At 40.0% G+C, this 19,576-nt stretch overlaps 1 protein-coding gene across 1 annotated transcript in view; it reads left to right on the top strand.

Moving 5' to 3' along the window:
• Positions 1-19,576, top strand: part of CHCHD3 (coiled-coil-helix-coiled-coil-helix domain containing 3) — a 288,171-nt gene that overhangs the window by 230,737 nt on the left and 37,858 nt on the right. The gene's annotated exons all lie outside the window — the stretch shown is intronic.

Genomic DNA, 19,576 nt, shown 5'->3' with positions numbered 1-19,576 from the left:
AATGTCTTATTATTTATGATGGGCCCCTTATGACATGTGGTATCAGCCCGGTGCCAGAGACTGAATTCAGCCACAGGGGCAGTCAGGCAGGCAAGAATGTGTGATGAGGCTCCAGTGAAGCTCAGGACACTAAAGTCTGGGTGAGCGTCTCTAGTTGCTGCTACTCTGCATTTGTTACACAGCGATACCAGGAGGGAAATGCATCCTGAGGACAGTGGGAACATTGCATCTGGAAACCCCTCAGACTTTGGTTTCTTTTCCTTTTGGCTGATTCTCGGTATCATTTCCCATGATAAGCCATCACTCTGAGTTTAATAGCTTTAGTGAGTTCTGTGAGTCCTTTTATTGAATTATCAAAGCTTAGGGTGGTTTGGGAACCCCTTGAACTTGCAGATGATACTAGAAGTGAGGACAGTCTTGGGGACTCTGCCCTCAGACTTTGCAGTTTGGCTAACTCCAGTGCAAACAAAAACCCAGGAATTTCAAAGCTAGGTTTTTCAGAAAGTGACTTTCATTATATCATTTTTTTTCAACTACTACCTGCTAGCCTGAGCTTCCTAGAATATCGTATTTTGATTTGCATTGAGTTCATTAGTGTCACACCAAGGAAGTGATAGTGCTTTGGATGTAAGAGATGTTTACCATCTTTGAAGACACAGAGATTCCTCTACGGAATTTTGTTTCTCCTTAGAAACTTGAGCACCTCATGTAATCATGACATCTTCAGTCTTTTGCAAGGCAGAGTACTGTATTCTTTCCATTGCCTGACAGAGCTGAACTCAGCAGTTCCTCTTGGACAGCAAACTCTGAAGGACTTTGAGGAGGATTTAGTTAATTTTATGTGATGGAAGGATTCATTTGGATACATCTTGGTTACAGGAGATGGAAGCTTTTTAAATTGCAATTTCAAGGGCACTATTATGCACCTGATAGGGTGGTCACATAAAATCACTGTAAAGAGAAAGAATAAAGAATGCTCCGAGCATTTGAGGCCACATGTGATGAACAACAGTTACATTGGGGCATCCTGCAGGATAGCTAATGGAATTATTTTAGGGAAGCTCAAATATTAACTCACACTTCAGTCCCTCACTTTATAGTTTGGTGGTAAACCAGTAAAACACTTTAGATTTATTGGAATTTTTCCCCCTATTTTATCAACACATCATTCATTCATAGTACTTCTATGCAACATGCCCTCCCCTGCATTCTGAATATACAGCCGTGAAGGAGATAGGTGGGGTCTTATCAGCGTGGAGCTTAGAGCTCGTCAGAGGAGGGCAAGAATAAGACAGATTTAATAAACCAAAGCTTTTTAAAAATCCACAGTTGGTTCTACTGTGATGAGATAATTGTATCCCTAATAAATATCAAATTATTAAAACTTACTATTTCTTTTTTAAATGGAAATTAAGTAATTTGGGATCAAGAATGTGTGCTGTTTATTTTCCTGCAAGAACTTTTTCCCCAAAATAGCTTTAAAATTTTGGCTATAAAACCCAAATCACTGAGTAAGCCCAGTGATACATGTATTTTTTACATCTAGCTTTTATTCAAGAGATATACCTTTTCTTTTCCCAGCTCAACTGAAACAGTCATTATAAGCACTTCATATCACCTTTATCACCCTTTGTTATTAGCTGTTAAATAGAGCAAGTTATGGTGTTAGTTCTGAGTTAGTTACATGGCGGTAGTACCATGTTATAACTCAGCTACTGAAAATTATGTTCAGTATTAATCCTTATATTCTAACTTGTAGGTAATTAAGCGAAATGTTATATTAAATGTTACATTGATAGTGCTTAGCACAGGTCTAGCACAAAGTAAATGCTCAATAAATACTAGATTTTTTTAATTATGTATTATTATTATGATATTATTTTATTATCATGTCCAACTCATGTTATGAAACTATGCACCATAGGGGAGATTTCTGTATCTGGTTCCAAACGAAATCTAGATGATGTTAAAACTTCCCCAAAGAACATTAGGGAGAGTTCTTACCCTTGTCCAGCCAGGAGACAGCATATAAAGCTCTCATGACAGGACGGCCCCAAAACGGATGTGTGTCAGAGCTGTCAGGATGTACAGACAGAATAAGGGGTGTATGGACAGAGTGCCACAGGGGCTCTGTTTGTTAGTCAGCATCAGAATCCAATTGCCTCAGTGGATTGGGGTCAATATACCACACCCACAAAAAGGAAATGTTACCATAGTGTTATGTACACACAAATTGTTTTCAAAATATAAAAACAAACATCAAGCAAATGTAAAGCAAAAGGCAGTGTAAACCTTGTGAAGACAATGTAATATCAAACAAAAGCATTTCAAAGACGATTGATCTTTTACTCCCATGTTTTCCTTTAGATAATTAAGTGGCCAGTTCTACCTTCCCTAAAAATATATATGGGAAGTGACATAGATCTCTCAAAAATATTTTGGACTGATTTTATTAGAGGTATAACTTTTCAACTTGGCTTCAGTATCTTTGAAAGATAAAGCACTCGTAAAGGAGAATGGTTCTGTGCAATTGGATGTGAATACTGGTAATGCTCCTTTGTGTGGCAGATGTTAGGAGGGGTTTTCACTTTTTTTTTTTTTTTTTTTTTTTTGCGGTACGTGGGCCTCTCACCGTTGTGGCCTCTCCCTCTGCGGAGCACAGGCTCCGGACGCGCAGGCTCAATGGCCATGGCTCACGGGCCCAGCCGCTCCGCGGCATGTGGGATCTTCCCGGACCGGGGCACGAACCCGTGTCCCCTGCATCAGCAGACAGACTCTCAACCACTGCGCCACCAGGGAAGCCCCTCACTTTTATCCTTGAACGAAGTTGTTGAAACCTGACTTATAAATTTAGGCTCACGGAAGAAGCCTGGGTTATCCTTGCAATGTATTAAAAGATTAGTTACCCTGTGGAAGGAGTTTAGGTGATTGTAGAGTATCTGTGGAATGCTATGCAAAACTCTTACAGATAAAATGGCTTTTTTAAATATCACTATATAGGCAAAGGTTTGCTTCAGTGTAAAATTCTTTCTCTTTAAAATGTTCTTGGTTTTATTAGGGTTTCACTTTGACTGGCAGTGCTGTTTAGTTTCTCTTTAGGGTGTGTGATTTTAATAGCTACACTACGAATGAGTTAGTGAAGCTCAGGATGACACGCCAGTGGTATCAGCAGGTGTTTCTCATGTTCTCTGTAATTACACATGTGGATTATGGACAGTTTTAAGCAACAGTGTTTAAAGATCCTGCTTAATTGGCTGTAAAATAATTAAATAAGGTTTTGGCTGGCAAATTTATAATTCTGTTAGATGCATAAGCCAGTGCGCTTGAATGTCAATGTGACTTCAATTTGGAAATATTAGATTAATAGAACTAATTGTCCTGCAGGTACAAAGTTTACTCTGATTAATAGTCTTACAACTCTTATAGAAGTTTAGCCAAGTAAATTTATGTTACTTACCATTCTGCTTAAACTTTTAATTAAAACTTATTTCCAAAGTTTGCAGTGTTTCAGCATTGCTGTGCTTCTTTCCAGGTTTTCCAAAGCTGAGCTCCTATAATTTTTCAGTGACTCCAGCTGCCTCATTGAGTAACTTGCCCTATCAAAAGGATTAAAATTATATACTTTCAGATATTTATTTGTATCTGCAGCTGACAGTTTCCCTGCACATTGTCTCTAACACTTATCGATGTCTGCTTATAACCTACTTTAGTGCTGCGTGAATGGCTCTGATATACCAAATGTACATGATAAATGTTTTATCTCTGATTCTCGTTGATCAGTTTCTAAATGATCAAATGGTTTATCTCAGTAAGACACTAATTCACATTGATCAAATTCTCAGTGACCAAGTTGACTTGGTTTCTGCTGAACACAAATTGTATTAAAACAACATTACTTGAACATGCTGGCTTTTCTGATGCAGGAGTTATGTTACCAGCAGTTACAGTATAACTCGAGTTATTGTATTATAAAGATGTCTTCTCCCTAATGAAAAGTTTACATAAGAAGAAAAGAATGCGATATTACAGGAAAAACAGGGCTTCGAGCAAGGATTGGGGCTTTTACTAACTAATTAAATTCTGCATTTGTATTGGGCCTTTTTCCCCCTTTTTTTAATTTGAAGGGCTGTGAGCAGGAAATATAGTAGCTGTAGTGGTGACATTTTATTCCCTACGGTTCTTAGAGCCAAGCAACATCTTGATTATTCAGTAAGAGGCTTAGCAATTGAAGAGGCTAAATTCTAGAAAAAGTAAATATACCTGTGCTCCTTCTGCATACACTTGGTTATAATTGCCTAGTTAGCAGTATAGGGTTGTTTGTTGTTTTTTTTTTTTAAACATCAACTCACCTATGTCAACTTCCACAGTATTTCATGTACCCACTAGAGTTTGTCCAATAGCAAATACCCATTTGGCTGAAACAAAGTCTCAGTTATTTAGAACACCCAGTTCCTCAGGCAGGTTATTTATTCCACCTTTGACTTGTCTCTTCCATCTGTAAAATGTAAATTTTAACTGCCATTCTCTTTAGGGCATTCAAGCTCAGAAGGTTTAAAAGTTGAAAAAGAAAAAAAAAAGTTGTCATTGATCTTCATCTAAAAAATGGACCTAAGTAGTTTTATTTAGTTGTAAGACACCAGCTGACCTTTTAGTTATGTTGTGTGTGGTATGGCAGCCCCTTTTGTACTTCATCAGGGGATATGTGGAGAGCAGCCTGCCGCCTCTCAAACTAAGAAGCTGTGTGTGTCATTCTCTTCCCCCACACCCCCCAAAGCAACAAATTAGTTCCGAGGCAAGTGAGACCTGCTTTGGAACACACCACTGTTTGACAGTATTTCTTACCATGGGAATGTAGAATTGGTGAGATTTGTAAGGAAACCTTAGGCGATCAGTGCCTTCCCCCCCCCTTAAAATTAGAGCCCTCCTAATCAGATCTGTCTAGTTAGTTAGTTTCTTCTTATTTCTTTAAGTTGGAGCTCTAGCCTTAGTCTACATACTTATTCTCTAAGGTAACAGAAGTAAATGCCAGGAAACATTAACACCACTTGCGAGTTAGGTTTCCACCTGTATCATTTCCGCATACACTTGGTTATAATTGCCTATTTAGAAGTGTAGGGTTGTTTGTTGTTTATATTATGTTAAGACATGACACCATAACACTCCTAGAAGAGAACACAGGCAGAACAGCCTACGACATAAATCGTAGCAACACTTTCCTAGGTCAGTCTCCCAAAGCAATAGAAACAAAAGCAAAAACAAACAAATGGAACCCAGTCAAACTCACAAGCCCCTGTACAGCCAAGGAAACCACAAACAAAATGAAAAGACAACCCTCGGACTGGGAGAAAACACTCAAAAATGATGCGACCAACAAGGGCTCCATCTCTAAAACACACAAACAGCTCATACAGCCCAACAACAAGAAAACAACCCAATCAAAAAATGGGCAGAAGACCCAAACAGACCCCTCTCCGAAGAAGACAGCCAACAGGCACGTGAAAAGATGCTCAGCATTGCCAACCATCAAGAGAAATGCAGATCAAAGCAGCCCAAGCCGGCCAGAATGGACATCATCAAAAAGTCCACAAGTAACAAATTCTGGAGAGTACGGAGGAGAAAGGGACACTCCCCCCCCCCCCCCCCCCACCACTCACACACATTCTCTCTCTCTGCTGGTGGGAATGCAGACTGGGGCAGCCACCTTGTAAAACAGCATGGACTGTTGACTGTCGACTGTTGCTCGCAGCATTCCACTCAGTCCAGAGGTGTCTGTAGAAGGGGGCAGGGCAGGATGGCAAAGTTGATTGGAATATAGGACTAAGAGGGCAGGACAGGGATGTAAGCCATACGACAGTATTATCTGTTCCACAAAATAGAACACAAACTGCTGCTGTTGCATGAACATGTGCAGTTGGTCTCAAGGTCAAGAGGGTCACAGTGGAAACTTCCTTATCACTTCAACACAGTATGTGAAGGAACCTAGCCACTGAGGCCAGATTGGCCACATCCTACCTTAAATCCATGACCTGGAATTCTCTTCCCTGTCTCAGCGGTGGCAGCTGGCGTTTGTTTGGGTTGCTCTGGGCATATTCTTTCCTTTAATATAATCTATTTATGTGTTTCATGTAAATTATCAAAATCAGTCTTGTTGCAGCCCTTAGGTTAGTGGCCATAAACTCCTGAATTCATGATTTGTTCTGCGTGGGATAACAAATCGTTCTGTTTTCCCCTACAGGAACATTAGCATTGAACTTTCTTCCTTAATCAATACGATCCATTAAGAATCCAGCATTACCCTACATGGTTATATGAAATATTAATTGCACACTATTAGTTAGATAAATGAAGTTTCTGCCAAAATGATAGCTTGTTTCTTTCTTTGTATCATAATATTTAAAACAAGAACATTTTGAGTTCTAGGGTGCATGGTATTTTAGAATTTATTGATCCTTGCTTATTTGAGTAATTATCTACACAGCTCATAGTTCCCCAAAGATACTTCTAACTGAGATTACTAAGTTTTTTCCTCTTGCTGATTCCAGCAAGAGTTCATTTACTTTTTAAAGGATCCAGTTGGAAATAATTTTTAAAAATTTTCCTTTGATGTTTTCATAGATGAGAAAAAGTTATTTTGCTTTTTGAGTGCCACTCAGCTACAGATAGAAAGCATCGAAGCTTGTAGGGGGGCCAATTAGAGTTAATTACCATCTGACTGACCTGCCACTTCTTAAAATGTCCAGGAAGACTTGTAGGATGTAGATTTTTAATTCTTTCCTTGTGTCAGATTTGCAGAGTTTAACCATCTAGAGCCTTAAGTATGGTAAAAATTATATCAAAGAAGGTATCTATGCATAAAAGTGATAGCTCTCAGGATAGTCTCTGGGAAGTTGTATAGGCTCCGCCATATGGTGATACCTACTTGTTTCATCACTCTGTGGTTTGGGAAGCCTATTCCAAATGTTATCAACCCTCCCTGCTCTCAACCAGATAATTAACTTAGGGTTGCCACTATTTCTGGGGTAAAACCATGGTACTAAAATTGAAACCAAAACTTTCAGGATAATCGTACTTGAATGTGTCTTCCCATTGCTCATTTGAATGTATAATTTCCACATCATCTCTCATGGTGTCAGTCTATCAAGGATTCCTATTTCTGGCTCTTTTTATTTTTCTTAAGATGTAAGCAAACAAAATACAAAAATTGATAAATTTGGACCTTATCATGATTAAAACGTTCTCTCATCTTAAGACACCATTTAGAAAATTTAAAAAATGGGCAGCTAGTGGGAAGCAGCTGCATGGCACAGGGAGATCAGCTTGAGGCTGCCTAGAGGGGTGGGATAGGGTGGGTGGGAGGGAGATGCAAGAGGGAGGGGATATGGGGATATACGTATGCATATAGCTGATTCACTTTGTTATACAGCAGAAACTAACACAACACTGTAAAGCAATTATACTCCAATAAAGATGTTTAAAAAAAATGGGCAAAAGACTTGAACAGACACTTCAAAGGAAGATATAAGAATGGCCACTTAGCACATGAAAAGTGCTAATAACATCATTAGCTATCAGGGAATTGCAAATTAAAACCACTGGAATGATGAAAATCAAAAAGACTGACAATACTAATTGTTTGCAAGGATGTGAAGAAACCAGAATTCTCCTGCTTTGCTGTTGGGGGGTATAAAAGAGCAAAGTCACTTTGGAAGAAGTTTGGTGGTGTCTTATAAATTTAAGCATACATTTATTCTATGACCCAGGAATTCCAGATCTGGGTATTTACCCAAGAGCAAAGAAAATATACATCCACAGAAAGATTTGTACACATGTTCATATCAGGTTTATTATTCATAGTAGTCAAAAAGAAACTACCCATATGGTCATCGATGAGTTTAGCAGTTTTAAAAAAATAAACTATTCATGCAACAACATGGCTGAATCTCAGAAACATTATGTTAAGCAAAAAGAAGCCAGACACAAAACAGTACCCATTGTGTGATTCCATTTCTGTGGAGTTCAAAAACAGGAAAAATTAGTCTATGTTGATAGAAATCAGAAAGTAGTTGATGGGGATAGAGGGGGACTTAATTGAAAATGGATACATGTGAACTTTCTGAGGTATTGAGAATATTTGTTTTTCTGGGTAATAGTTAGCCAGGTATATATACAATTTTACTACAGTGTGAACACCTAAGATCAGTACATTTTTAAAATGTTAATCTTAAAATACCCTAATTTCCTAATTTTAATTAGGAAAAAAAATGTCCGAAATATTGGTAAAATAAGGTAAATAAGGTAAAATAAGTTTCTTCAATTTAATCATAGTCTTAAGAAACCTGTGATTTCTAATCCTATCCATAATCATATTTTCTTATTAGAATTTGAAAACTTCATCTCAGAGTCAGGGCTGTTCATTCAGTATGCTTGATCTCCACAGATACAGGAGTAAACCTCGCTTTATTTTATTTATTTTCTTAAGAATAAGTCTCCCCCGCTCCCCATTAAATTATGTTTGCCTATTATACTCGTCTCCTTGTTGGCCTAGAGTCTTGTAGATAGGCCTGGTTAAGTTTTTTTTTTTTATAATTGTTTTTTATAGATTTATTTTTATTTATTTATCTTTGGCTGCGTTGGGTCTTTGTCGCTGCTCACGGGCTCCCTCTAGTTGCGGCAAGCGGGGGCAACTGTTTGATGTGGTGCAGGGGCTCGCGGGCTCTAGAGCGCAGGTTCAGTAGTTGTGGCGCACAGGCTTTGTTGCTCCGCGGTATGTGGGATCTTCCCAGACCAGAGATCGAACCCGTGTCCCCTGCATTGGCAGGCGGATTCTTAACCACTTCGCCCAGGGAAGTCCCAGGCCTGGTTAAGTTTTGAAAGTAAATTTTGATAAAGGGGTTTTATAGGCAGTATCTGTACGTGAAACATTTATAGAGTAACACTGGTACTTTTTAATATTATAATCTTAGGCAGCAATTTGTTCATACTATGTACCGAGTCCTGGCAAAATGCTTGAAAACTTGTGAAAGCTTGCATCTTGGCCCTTCCCTACATGTTGAAATGAAAGCACACATGTTCCCATGTAAAAGTGTCGCCAAGCATCCCCAACTTGCTCACATGGCTGCCTTCAGCTGTCTTACGTGCTTTCTCATGCACCAGCCAGCAGTTAAATTGCCATGTTCCTTTTGTGAGTGTGTATGTCTAAATGCTGGTAATCATCTGCGTCCCTTGAAAACTGATAGATGTGCTCATTAAAGGGAGTTCTCACTCTTGGCTCCCTTCACACAAGTCACTTCAGCTCCCTTTTCTGGATGAGGCTGGCAAGAAATACTGTGCAGGGATACATCTGGCTTTATACTCCTTTTCAAGAACTAAAAAGCTCCTTTTTCAGTATGTTAAACACACTTGTAGGGACCTTACAAGCACAAAGAAGTCAGCTATGTGCCAATTACAATATTAACACAAGAAAGACTAAGGGCTGCTGTTGTGTGGTGGGATTTTTTTTTTTTAATGTGCTGCCATTCTCTCTTCATTTTGTTCTCTTGTGCTTCTGAGATTACACAAATACCTATTTATTTGTGAGACAGACCCATCTGTGGAGACTCTGAAGTCCACCAGCCTGCCACTGGTGTAGATCTCAGCAAAGCTGTCTGTGTACAAGGCACATTCAGCGCGGTTTATGATTGGGAGTTTGAAGGTAGCGTACGCCTGTTTCTGCTTTTAGGATGAAAAATGAATTGCCAATTACTGTCGACGTGTTCAGACATGGCACTTCATACGGTAGAATCTTTCTCGGCCTGTTTTATGCTGGGCTCCCCGCTGTGAAACCGTCAGTTCTGAAAAAGGGGTGTGTTTGCAAGGAGGAGAAGAGAGAAGGGGATCAGTCCGATCCGTTGTGGTTTTCTGTGCTCCTGCGGAGTGGTGGGAGGGAGGTCAGTGCCTCTCACCTCTGTTTCCCCAGCAGAGCTCTTGAGCAAGATGAAGTGATCAAAGCTGGGTGCCAGCTTATCATCACAGTCTCATTACTTTGCAAGCTGCACGCCCAGATGCTGCTGTGTTCTGCATCAGGCTTCGCTGATTTACATTCATAGCACCTCCATTACAGCTCATTTGGTACTATTCACAATTAACCAGTTTTCTTTCCCTGATACAGTTTCTCCAATACAAAAGACCTTAATGTAAAGAAAATAACATCGCTGAGTGTAGGGTGCATCTTTCAGACATCCTGGTTAGTTGACAAGAAGCAGGGATCAGATGTTTTGTCACTACTTTGTCATTTGTGTTTTTGCTGTGGTTAGTGGCGTGTTGGTTTGGAGGTATTTTTGAGGTCTTTGAATTTGAGATACCGGATTTTTCCAGGAGACCAATTTCATCAACTCCGCTGTCCTGGGAGTTCTTTTCAGTGAGTGGATTCTGATACATTGTTTTCGTCTGTTTGGTTTCTTCCCCCAGTGAAGAGCTCAATGACATACATGTATTTTGAAGGGTAGTAACGTGAGAGCTCATCATCAGTATCAACAACACAGCCATCCATCGGGGTGTCTTTGATGCTCTGTGCTCTATGGGCACTGGAAATACAGAAATATAAGTTTAAGTCCCTGCCCTCAGAGGTCTGATACTTGTTGAAATTACTAGCTCTACTGTAAAGGTGTCAAAACCTGATACAGGAATTATAACTTAAACATTTGTTCAAGAAGGATTGTCGAGTATCTCATACATTCCAGGTGGTTTTTATAAACTTGGAAGTACAGAGAGGAAGAAGGAATGATGCTTGCCCTCCGGACACTTGCAGTACACATGGGGAGACAGATTGATACAACAGCGGCTACAGTGTGGTAAATGCTAATACGAAGGCACAGACAAGACAGTGTAGGGATGACGAGCAGGATGTAGACTGCGAGAAGAGGTGCCTAGTGTGCAGGCTGGCTCCTGCTCACTTTGAGATTTTCTCAAGGTAAGAAGAGGGAGAATGGCTTTCCATGAAGAGGGAATCATATGCTAGAAACGGTTAGAATGAATGCGGGGGGGGGAGGTGTGATGGAATAGGAAGCCAAAAAGGAAGATTAGGGTCAGACGCCGAAGGACTTTAAATGCTATGTTTTGAAAGGCAGAGTTAATAGGATGTGAGAATTCGACCAAAAGTTTTGCCTACTTGGGAATATTTTTTTAAATCACCTATCCCTGGTACCCATAATTCACACCATGAGAATTAAGCTTTTGAGTTGGTAGTTTTTTCTAGGAGTCTGTCAAATATACAGATATGATATTTGGTGCATACATATGTGTATGTTATAATAATCACGATTTGCTATTTCATGTTAATTACTATTATGATATAAGCATGTTAATATGCATTAAAAATAAGCAAGTTTTAGCTTACCGTATTGTTTCTTAGCAAAGTTCAGGGCTTTGAGAGAATGGGACATAGGAAAAAGTAGTTTTGATTGAAAAAGTGGAGAGGAAAGAGTTCAGGAAAGGTTTGGTTCATGGGGTGCTCTCTGGGGAAATCTTAGGGCAACTTTGCAGAGAAGAAGTTTTAGGACATAGAGGGTCACCAAAAGCCAATACACTGGTTCCACATTTTAGCACTCCCTGCAGTCCACAACATGAGATCATCTTTTAATTGAAATGGTATAATGATGAACTTAAAAAAAATACTCTTAGCCACGATCTCTTTGTCCGTGGTGTCCTAAGAATTCCCTTGGTACCAAGCTCTGAATGTTTTTGAAAAGAATGTTTTATAGGCAAATTGTATGTGGTTTATGTCTGTAACTGTGATTATACGCACCCAGTATATATAAAATTAGCTCATAGATTGCTAGTTCCCTTGAAGATTCTAGTATTATTAAATGAACCTTTTAAGAATTCTTTCTCCTTCCCATTTCGTTTTGTGATCAACTTTTGCCTTTTGATATCCTTCCTGGATTCTTAGTGTAGTGAAAAGCATATGAAATTAATAAACGCTATTGGACTCTTAAAATTATCAGTATACTACCCCCACTTCTTTCTTAGCATGGCAAATGTAATTTTTTCCTCTTTCCTTCTCAGTCAACCCCTTAAAAATAAAGTGTGTGAAGTTGTCGTTTGATAGTCATCCTTCCTTTATCTCTATCCATAGAAACATTAATAAACATAGATGTTATATTATTTTTACCTTATATATTGAGATTATACCATATATATTTCTTTAACTTACATTTATTATGGGTATATCTCCTTTGGTCAACACGTGTAAATCTAATTCATTCTTCTCAGTACCTGCATAGTGTTCCATGGCATTGTTCTACCATGATTTATTGAGCCCATCCGCTACTGACAGGCACTCAGATTGTGTTTCAAAAGATTTTTTTTTTTTTGGCCGTTTTTTTTTTTTTTTTTTTTTTTCCCCAAAAGGCTGCAGTAGGACAAATTTGGACATAAACCCTTAGGAACTGGTACTTTTTTTTTTTGGCCATGCAGCTTGCGAGATCTTAGTTCCCCAACCAGGGATCGAACCCGTGCCCCATGCAGTGGAAGTGCGGAGTTCTAACCACTGGACCGCCAGGGAAATCCCAGGAACTGGTACTTCTGTTTCTATGACATGGATGGGGTTTGAATTGTGACCAGTCCTTCTGACTATGTGGCATTGGGCTACCTAACCTCTTGGGCTTCTTTTGGATGATGGAGGAAATGTATATATAAGACCTTATGGGGTTGTTATAAGGTGTGGTAAGTTATGTGGGTGACGTGCTGGACATTGAACCCTATACGGGGTGGTACCTGCAGAGACCGAGTGGGCTTAGAGTTGGCATGGCCCAGGTTACTTAACTTCAGAGGGTTTATTATAGTGAATCTACAGCTGGCCTCCTGAGCCTGTCTGTCTGTGTCTCTCTCTCTTTTTTTTTTTTTTTAAAGAAAAGGAAAGCCCACTTTGTGAAAATTTTCAGCTTTTGACTTGTGCAATTTGAAAATACTACATTTTGGCACAATCCTTGCAGTTTTTCCTGCTAGTCTATAATTCCCTAGAGGTGAATTGAGATTAGTGGCAGGACTTTTTCCATTAACTCTGGGAAGAACTACAGAGCGGGGCTTCCCTGGTGGTGCAGTGGTTAAGAATCCGCCTGCTAGTGCCGGGGACATGGGTTCGAGCCCTGGTCCGGGAAGATCCCACATGCCGTGGAGCAGCTAAGCCTGTGCACCACAACTACTGAGCCTGCGCTCTAGAGCCCACGAGCCAGAACTACTGACCCCGTGCACTGCGTCTGCTGAAGCCCGCCTGCTCCAGAGCCTATGCTTCGCAACAAGAGAAGCGACCACAATGAGAAGCACCCCAACGAAGAGTAGCCCCCGCTCGCTGCAACTAGAGAAAGCCTGTGTGCAGCAACAAAGACCCACACAGCCCAAAATAATAAATATAATAAAATCAATTTATATAGGGAAAAAAAACACTACAGAGCAAAAAAATTGTCCTTTGGCAAAAATGTCAATCCATACCTCTTTTGGAGCATTTGGAAACCAAAGCGCTGAGAAGCTGATTTAATAGGAGAATTGAAAACCAAAATGTATACACATCTTCACTTTTTCTAACTGATGACAAGACAAATGAAAAATATACTCTCAGAACTTGATGATGCAAAGAAAATAGGATCGTTGTTCCAGAGAGTACATTAAGGCTGAATCTTTAAAAGATTTGAGTGCTAAGCTCTTGGCCACGTTCTTCAGGAAGCTGATCCATTCTTATTAATGTTATATCTATTTGTACTTCATGCCATAAAATTCCTCTTTTTTATGATACGGTATCTAGGAAGTAGGTTTAGGAAAAAAGGAATGATAGGCAGAACACTAGGACAGAAATCACAGCAAGATCCTTTTGGACCCACCTCCTAGAGGAATGGAAATAAAAACAAAAATAAACAAATGGGACCTAATGAAACTTGAGAGCTTTTGCAAAGCAAAGGAAACCATAAACAAGGTGAAAAGACAACCCTCAGAATGGGAGAAAATACTTGCCAATGAAGCAACTGACAGAGGATTAATCTCCAAAATATACAAGCAGCTCATGCAGCTCAATATCAAAAAAACAAACAACCCAATCCAAAAATGGGCAGAAGACCTAAATAGACATTTCTCCAAAGAAGATAAACGAATTGCCAACAAACACATGAAAGAATGCTTAACATCACTAACCCGTTAGAGAAATGCAAATCAAACTACAATGAGATAACACCTCACACCAGTCAGAATGGCCATCATCAAAACATCTAGAAACAATAAATGCTGGAGGGGGTGTGGAGAAAAGGGAACCCTCTTGCACTGTTGGTGGGAATGTAAACTGATACAGCCACTGTGGAGAACAGTATGCAGGTTCCTTGAAAAACTAAAAATAGAACTACCATATGACCCAAGCAGTCCCACTACTGGGCATATACCCTGAGAAAACCATAATTCAAAAAGAGTCATGTACCACAGTGTTCATTGCAGCTCTTATTTACAGTACCCAGGATGGGGAAGCAACCTGAGTGTCCATTGACAGATGAATGGATGAAGAAGATGTGGCACATATATACAATGGAATATTACTCAGCCATAAAAAGGAATGAAATTGAGTTATTTGTAGTGAGGTGGTTGGACCTAGAGTCTGTCATACAGAGTGAAGTAAGTCAGAAAGAGAAAGACAAATACCGTATGCTAGCACATATATATGGAATCTAAAAAAAAAGAAGTTCTGAAGAACCTAGGAGCAGGACAGGAATAAAGACACAGACGTAGGGAATGGACTTGAGGACACAGGGAGGGGGAAGGGTAAGCTGGGACAAAGTGTTGAGAGTGACATTGACATATATGCACTACGAAGTGTGAAATAGATAGCTAGTGGGAAACAGCCGCATAGCACAGGGAGATCAGCTCGGTGCTTTGTGACCACCTAGAGGGGTGGGTTAGGGAGGGTGGGAGGGGAACACAAGAGGGAGGGGATATGGGGATATATGTATACGTATAGCTGATTCACTTTTTTTTTTTATTTTTTTTTTTATTTTTTGGTACGCGGGCCTCTCACTGTTGTGGCCTCTCCCGTTGCGGAGCACAAGCTCCGGACGCGCAGGCTCAGCGGCCATGGCTCACGGGCCCAGCCACTCCACGGCATGTGGGATCTTCCCGGATCGGGGCACGAACCCGTGTCCCCTGCATCGGCAGGCGGACTCTCAACCACTGCGCCACCAGGGAAGCCCTGATTCACTTTTTTATACAGCAGAAGCTAACAACATTGTAAAGCAATTATACTCCAATAAAGATGTTAAAAGAAAAAATGGAATGTTTACTATGCTACAGATTTTACTATAGCAACTACCAGGAAAATGTGCTCATTTTCTCTTGTTTGTGGTTCTTGGTCTTCCTGATTTCTTTTTTAACTTATTAGAGCTTCTCTTAATTTTTCTATCCTACAGAGTCAGTGGAGCTATAATGAAGTAGTAAATATCCACATGAGCAGAATTTTTACTGGAAATAACTTTGATAGATATCCTTCACGTAGTGCAGTGGACTGGCTCTAGCAAGTTCCTTTTCCTTCCTCACCCCCGCCTCAGTTTTCTACATCTGTAAAAGGTGATCATCACAGAGTTGTTACATAGGAATATTAAAGGAGGGCCATTCCTGTTCTTGGCACACTCCAAGCAATCAGTAGTTAGCTAATGATTATAGTCGTCGATAGTTCAAGTTTCTGTTGAGTGAATTTTGTGTGTGTTTTAAAATTTATGCCCATCATATAATCCTATATATATATATATATATATATATATATATATATATTTCCCTAAGGGATAATCCCCAAACCTGTAAAATTTCAATTGAGACTGTACCACGCCTCTAAAAAAATGTGTTTAAAGACACATGTTTTCTGTCAAATCATTAACCAACGGTTAACAACAGTACTCAAAATAATAATATTTTAACAGGCTAGGAAATACGTAATTTAGTTAGAAATGCACATGGGAGTCTGTGCCAGGAGAAGTGCAGCTATTGTTAGTGTATGGTACCGTCCTCATCTCATCACTTGTCATACCTTTAGAATATTTCCATCAATTTGAGGTTGTAGGCAATTATAGGTTGACAGTCGATGATAAATAAACAAAATTCTCCATAAAGTTGGTTCTGAAGTCACTTGCTTGGCATTTGGACCCTAATTTTTCCCAGAAATAAAAGTGACACTTCTGGTTAAGTGTCTAGTTTACTCCTCAAAAGCCTATTTAACCCTTGTGTGTTTGCAGTGAAGAATGAAAGGCTGGAGGTTTGGGGTCAGAAAGAAGAAACACAAAGAAAAAGAGTGCACTTGCCTCTGTGTGTGTGTGTGTGTGTGTGTGTGTTTTTAAACTACATTCTGGGTTTTAAAAGCTAACCTAATCACAGATATAACCTTGTTTCTCTGAAAAAGTGTAGATCCCTGTAGAGGGTGAAAAGGGAAAACACAAGCCTTGGAAAGAACAACTCCCTCCCTGTCTCCCAGTCCCTCCAAGAGTTTCCAACTTTGTTTGTTTTTTTTTTTTTTAAAGCAGTGAGTGGACCTGTTTTCAAATGAAATCTTGTGTGGAATCCTAACACTGATAGTATGCTATGTTATTAATGTCACTGTAGTTAATAAGCGTACTTATAACTTTTGCTTATTATCAAGAAAGCAATAACACTTATTTTCGTGAATACAACATTTAAATATTAGGAGCTAAGAATGGTGGCTGCAGTCCTCTGTCAGTCTCAGCACCCACATTCATTTACTTGGTTGCAGTGTTGTGATAATCCTGATTTGCAGTGATAAGTAGTGGCTACTGATAATAGTTTTTGTTTTAACAGCTTGCCTTGCAATCTTAAGATACTCATCCATCAATCTGATCCATATGATTAAAAATGGAATAAGTTTCTGCTTCAAAGCTGAATAATTGACAGTTTCTAATAAATCATTATTTAGACGTTGGGACAGGCACCCCAAACTTAACAATATTGAAGCGTACTGTGAAAATAACCTTTGACATCTCCTCAGCCTCATCTTTGCTCTTTCATGGACCCCAGAGTTCACTCCGTTAAGGCGAGGCGTGCCTTCCACCTGTGCTTCTGCAGCTTTGTAACACAGCACACCTTCATTTCCTCCATCAGCTATCCACTTGCCAACACTCGTCTCACATGTCAGTGTCTCTGTAGTCTTCCTTGACATGTCCCTTCCCACTTCGGGCTCCCAAAAGAAGGATACGGTTGCTCCCTCTGTGTGTTCAGGTAACTCGAACCCTTATTACAGCCTAGTTTGCATCTTAGTTGCCTTTACACCTACCTCCCTTCTAAAACAAGAGCCCCTGAAGGCACGAGCTGCAGCATAGACATCTTTGTAGCAGTAATACTCCTAAGCGTGTTCAATTACTATCAATACTGTTATTTACTAGATTGAATTAAACTCTTATAAAACTTTTTCCTGCTTTTCAGTTTCTATCCTCAGAATGTTTTCCTCTAGAAGGGACTTTGAATTTACAGTAGAGGAAACTGTTGTCTAAAAAGCTAAGTGAGAATTACAGGCTCTTGGGAAGGGCCCATTACCAAGGTTGTATATCAGGTTACAGTGTGTGAATATCATTCCCAGTTGAAATGAAACCTTCCTGAGAGCAGGAAGTGTATTTTATTTTGTTTATTGATCTCCCCCAGCACCTTGCACATATTCTGCACTCAGTAAATACAGGCTGAAATGCATTCACTCAGCAAATTATGGGACTGTGGCTATGTGACATCTCCGTGCCTAGCTTGATGGTTTGATTTATCTAGCTGTTGAAGGTCTTCACTTACAGAATTTCATACAGGGCTGATTTTTGTTGGACGTTAGCTAATTGCCAGAGTTCATCTCCAATACATGCCCTAGAGAAGGCGAGCTCTCCTCTTCACAGTATCAGTGGGGAACTTAAGAAGACGGCAAAATTCAAAATATAGTGGAGTATTGTTTATTAGGTTAAGGTTTATCATTAATTGGGAATTCCTTCAGTTCAGATTTCTGTATAATGTGAATTTTTGTTAAGGAAGGATTATTGATATGTGAAAACTCCTTGACCTTTGCTGTTTCTGAAGACTGTTTTTCACTTCTGTTAATGTAGACAGATTCATATATTTTCCAAAACCGAAGTACGTCTCACTAACATTTTCTGCTTGAATTCAGAAACATGACATCTTCAAGTCAGGGAGCTCTCTACCACAAAAGCCAATGAAATACTTCATAACAAGTTACCTTCTTAGGAAAGCTGACTTACCTGCTTTGATTGTAGGCACTTTCTGAGCAAGGCAGCCGTGGAACCAAGGCAGAGAGGAGAAAACTCCTATATACTTCAAGGCAAGGATAAGAGAGCCATTTCTTTTTCTGGCTCAGTTAAAAGTGTACTGATTATCCAGTCCCATTAACCTAGTGGGTCACTACCTTGTATGAATTAGCGGCAGCCAACTGTAGTGCGGAGCGGTCTTGCCACATCATGGACACATTTATAAAGATTGATAACAGCGAAGGTTCAGCGTTAACCTTTATTGTCAGGCAGGCTGTACAAGAATCTGTCTGATATTGGCTTTTGCTTTGATTTATGAAAAGGTTGCCACGTGAAGAAGACATCACATAAAACAGCTCTGCTGGCAGCAGTATTACTAGATGCAATTGTAAGTATAGGAAATAATAACTAACTCTAATTAGGTTCATTATCCTCTCTTGCTAATTCGGTACTTGGGATGGGCAGGTCCTCTTAGCAGTACAGTACCTTCCCCTTCCCAAAGGAATGGGTCCCTCACTTGCTTTCTCCTGGGCTAGTGTGTTTCTCCAAAGGTTTCCTCTAAGCAGTAGCTAGCAGTGAGATGCTGCCTGTCTAAGAGAGGATTGTTAAGTAGTCGACTTGATGGTTCCCTCATCCCGCAGCGACAGCATCAAGTTATGACCTATTGGTTTTGCCTCAGGGCACCCGTGTGTGCACTCTCTCCCACACAGCCCAGTAGATGGAAGGACTCGGAAATTCTGGCTCTTGAATATCTGCAGTAGCCCCAAGTAGTAGCAGGTGGCTCTTCTGGAAACTGGCACCTATAGCTTCTTGCTCAATAGGACTTTTGTCCCCACGGAGAATAGTCGTCACTTTGCCTCTGTTTTTTAGTTTCAATGCACGTCGGTTTGGTGGAGTGTCTTTTATGCTATAAAAACTTCCCTTCCCTTTGAAATCTTTGTTTGGTCTCTCTAGTTCCAGTTGCGTCTTAATATGCAAGAAAGGCAGCTGTGTTTTCCTTTAAGCAAATATAATTGTAGGGGAAGGCGTCTCTGTTTATCCCGTGGACAAATACATTATGGGTGATGCCAAAAAAACGAAAAAAGAAAAAATCTTGGGACCCCAGAAAAATTATGTAAATCTTTTCAACTCTCTATGAAGCAGAGGAGTGCTGCCCTTTATGTGGTCACCGCCTGCAAGCAGCATTTTCTTGAGAGCCAGCAGCTGTGGGGAGTTGGGGACAAACACATGCACAGGAGAAACCTCCACCTTTCATTCAGCTCCCAAGGATAGACAGAGGTGCCCCAGATAGCTCTTCTGGTCTGTGTCTGTTTTTCAGGCAGCCACAT

This window comes from Leucopleurus acutus (genome assembly GCF_964270905.1).
Source record: "Leucopleurus acutus genome assembly, chromosome: 9".
Classification (NCBI taxonomy): domain Eukaryota; kingdom Metazoa; phylum Chordata; class Mammalia; order Artiodactyla; family Delphinidae; genus Leucopleurus; species Leucopleurus acutus.
This window is presented reverse-complemented; position numbering and strand designations above follow the sequence as displayed.